The sequence below is a fragment of the Vulpes lagopus genome, chromosome 4 (assembly GCF_018345385.1).
Source record: "Vulpes lagopus strain Blue_001 chromosome 4, ASM1834538v1, whole genome shotgun sequence".
NCBI lineage: Eukaryota > Metazoa > Chordata > Mammalia > Carnivora > Canidae > Vulpes > Vulpes lagopus.
In genome coordinates this window covers 45,722,719-45,727,133 of record NC_054827.1, presented here as the reverse complement: position 1 = coordinate 45,727,133, position 4,415 = coordinate 45,722,719, and positions in this window count along the sequence as shown.

Below are 4,415 nucleotides of genomic sequence, written 5' to 3'. Positions count from 1 at the left end.
AACATGAACCGACCTGAAGCTCTGGATGCTTCTGCCATGGGTAACCAAGTCTTAGGCCACTGACCCAGAAGCCTTGTGTCTTCTGCTGGCATCTGTGAAACAGGAACAGGCTAGCTTGTCACCTTCAGGTAGCGAAAAATCCCAAACCATGCTGTTTCTGACACACAGATGGCAGTTATAGAGCAGAGGGACTATGCTCACCTCTGAGCTTCCTTCCCTACTCACCATCCATTGGTCCAAGGGAGCATCATCCCAGTTCTCAGCGATATGGACAGAGATGGGATGCAGAAAGTACAGAGAGGCCGCAGGAAGGTAACAGAGACAAACACATTTTTCTTAAAGTGGTTCTGCTGTTTATGAACAAAACGGCAGGAAGCACACTGGAAGTGTGTGTGCTTCCTTTCATAGTTCCCAGCAAAAGTGACTTCATCCCGGTGATTTTTTGATTCCCTTCTATTTTCATCTCTCATTTTTATGCCTTCTCTATACTTCATCACGGGTCAGAAAGTTTATAGTCATACAAAATCATTTTTCCCCTTGTTTTTTGCAAGATCATGCCGAAACTCAGTGACCCAGGACAGAGCTAGTTTTTAGATAAATCCCTCCCTCCGACATCACTTTATGTAGTCCTGCCTCAGTAAGCAATCTAGGCTCTGGAAGGTATTACCATTTCGCTAAATCTATTAAGTTTCCACTGCTAAGAGACATCTTTACTATACAACATGTCAGTTACACTCAACCCAGAATTCTTTCCTCGAATCCCCACTGTGTGAAATACATGAAGTACCCTCTTCCTCTTTTCTTCTTCTCCTCCTCCTCCTCCTCCTCCTTCTCCTTCTTTTTTGAACCTTCTCTTGACTTTTTCAGTTAACTGGGAAGGAGTTCAACTGTTTTTGCACTTTTCTCAAGCCACCAAGAGTGACAAGTGTTACAAATGTCGACTTTCCCCCCCCCTTGTAATGATAAGAATTCATAAACAGTTGAGAAAAGTTGGTGAGATTTCCAGGATAGGGCACTTGGAGGAAACCAAACTAGGAACACTACATTTTTTTTCAGGTTGAATTTGCCCTTCGGTCAAAATACAAACTTCTCTTAACATGAGCTGAGGTTATTTACCTGAAAAAATCCTACTTCTGAAAGGTACCAATGCAGCTAGAAGGGGACATCCATCATTTATATAATTACAACTTATTATTTCCCTTTACATGTTATCCTCTGAAATAATGAGCCCTGCTTTGGAAACAACCTCCTAGAATCCTTTTCAGGAAATCTTGACCCCCACCCCCATATTACAGGTGGGACAGTTAAATCAAAGTGTCTTTACATAGTGATATTTTTCAATGACTCAATTGAGAGTCATAGAAAATCACCCAAGTAACAATCAAAACCTCACATTTAATGTTTAACACATGTTAAAACATTGCAATGTTTTATGTTAATACACTTAAAACATGTTAGAGATTATATTCTAAATTGACAGTTGCTCAGCACCTATTAACATTTTGGTTGCGAACAAAATACTTTCAGAGGATTGACTGACAGGTATGTATTTCATTCTTTTCTACTGGTTTTAAAATCTATTCTTAAAAAAAATTGATAAGCAAATAATTGACTCTACCTCAGCTCCCAGCCAGAGTCAGACAGTTTATGTTATTTTAATTTCAGTTCCATGGACTGGTTTGCCCTGGCTCTTGCCCACTAATGACTAGCTTTTCTTCCTGATGGCCAGCTATTCTGATCTATAGACATCGGTCTTATACTAGTTGCAGCCCTACATAGAAGCAGCCTACCTAGAATTTTCTGTTAGCTCCTAAAATTGCTTTAAGTTGTAATCCTTACAGAAAACTGTGGAGGCGGAGAAAATAAGGCCATTCCACGTTAAGTTCAGCGTTAGCACAGGTACGGCCATCCCAGGCCCTGGGAATCAGAGCTGAACTTGACATTACTTCAGTTACAGGAAAAAAAAAACCCAGCTTACAGCTTAATGCCCTAGAAAGGCCCATATTAGAATGAGAACAGAGCTCAAGGCCCTTGAAAGCCCCATATCAGAATGTAAACAGAACTTGAAAAATTCCTCCACCCCTTCTGGAGGTCCCCTAGACCAGCCCATAAAACTAAGCTGGAACCCACCTCGGGGTCCAAGTCCCTGCTCCCCTGTGTCGGGTATACTTGGACCCAAGCTCGAACTTCTAAATAAACCCTCGTGTGTTTGCTTCGGTGTCGGCTCCTTGGTGGCTTTCTCGGATATGAAATCTTGGGCACAACAAAAACCACTTATGTGATGTCAATATCTGTATCAATAAATCGCTTTTTCTATCAAGAAAAAAAAATCTATCCTTAAGTTACAGCATCAGAGACACGTGTCTGCATGGCCTCAATTGGACCCAGTCACCCTCCTCAAACTATACTTTGATTTAATACTATTCTTTGAATCTGGACAAAAAACTTACTCATTACTTTTGTTTATTCATCCATCCATCCATCCATCCATCCATGATTCATTCACATTTTTATTGAGCCAGAAATATGGTTGGTACAGGGAAAATGATTATTAACAAAACCAAACAAGGAACCCAGTCTCCTGAAGCTTATGGTGCAGAGACAGACATTGATCAAGCAATCAGACAGGGAGGCACACCGCAAGAGACTCTTATCTCTGGGGAACAAACTGAGAGTTGCTCAGGGGAGGTGCGGAGGGGGGTGGGGTAAATGAATGATGGGCATTAAATTAAGAAGGGCACGTCATGTAATGAACACTCTGGGTGTTCTATGCAAGTGAAAAATCACTAAATTCTACCCCTGAAACTAATACTACACTAATTGGTAATTAACTTGAGTTCAAATCAAATCTTGAAAGAAAAAAAAATCACATGAATGAATTACAGAGAGTTACAAAGTGAGATAACTGTCCCGCAGCAGAGATAACTGGGTCTCAGAGGGCCCATGAAGGAGGAGCATGACTTTAATGGACTCCATCGAGGTGCAGTTTAGAGAGCATTCCGGGGCCAGAATATGTAGGACCCTGATTGTAACCTTTGGACTTTGATTTTTACTCTGAAAGTCTATGGCCATACCACCCATACCTCATACTTTGTTCAATTATTCAATAAGCTATTATCTTACGTAAAGCACTGTCTTCACCTCGTTGGGTAGAGCAGAGACGGAAAGATACAAAAGTTCCTGCTCTGGTGAAGCTCCTAGAGTGGGAAGCCGGTAATTAGAATACAAAGCATCATACTGCGTTTTAGAAAGAGACGTGTAGCAACGAAAAAAGGGAGCAGGACAACGGAAATGAGGCGTGCCACGGAGATGGGATTTACTTTGAATATTTGTTTGAATAAATGATCAATGTAGGCCTTCATGAACAGGTTACCTCTGGGAACAGACTTGAAGCAAGTGAAGGCTTTCTAAGAGAAACTCTAGACAAAGAATTTTCTAGGCAAGGGAACGAGCTAGAATGAGTCCAAGAGTGGACACTTGTATGGGTTTCTGAGAAACAGTAAAGGAAGATACAGAGTAGTCAGGAAGGCAGACATAGAGGTTGTGATAAAAGAGACAAGGAAGGGCAGACAGATCACATAGGCCTTTTGACCACCATCCTCACTTTGGCTTTTACAGTGACTGAGCTGGGTGAGCCTTCAAATGGTTTCAGAAGTGTTATAGGATCTTACTTTTGCTTTAAGTGGATCGAAATGGCTGCTCTGTGTAGAATCTTACAGCGGGGCATAGGGAAAGCCAGGAAAACCCCACAAAAGACTTCAGAAGAATTCAGGCAAGAGAAGATGGTCACTTGAATTAGGATCTAGCAGTGGAGATAATAGAAAACAGCTGGATTTTGGATCTATATTGAAGGTCGAGATAAAAGTTTTCTTTGCTGATGCACTGGATGGGGGTTTGAAAGACAGCAAGGAATTAAAGACAACTCTGAGGTCTGGGGGCTGAGTAACTGGGAAGACAGCCTTGCAATCAAGTCACAGGGGTGAAGACTACAGATGAATATTGTTTGGGTGGAGTTGGGTGAGATCATGTTTATTTGCAGAAATGAGAAGAGGTTAAATGAGTAGTTGGATATTACAATTCAGTGGGAGAATGATGAATGTGGGAGGTGTCCACCTATAAACAGCACTGAACGGCAGGACAGGAGATGATACCACTCCGGACCCGGACCCCGGAGTGGTGACTGTAAACAGAAAGGACCAGGGCCTGAGCCCTGGGGCACTTCAGTGTTCAAAGATCTGAGAAAAGAATTTTCTTCATAGCCCATTATGGATCTGAATATAATGAATCTGTTTTATTTTATTTTATTTTATTTATTTTATTTTTTTTGAATCTGTTTTAAAATGGGTGTTTTTTTTTTGTTTTTTTTTTGTTTTTTTTTTTTTTACTGGAAACTTAACCAGAAATTTTCTGAAGGG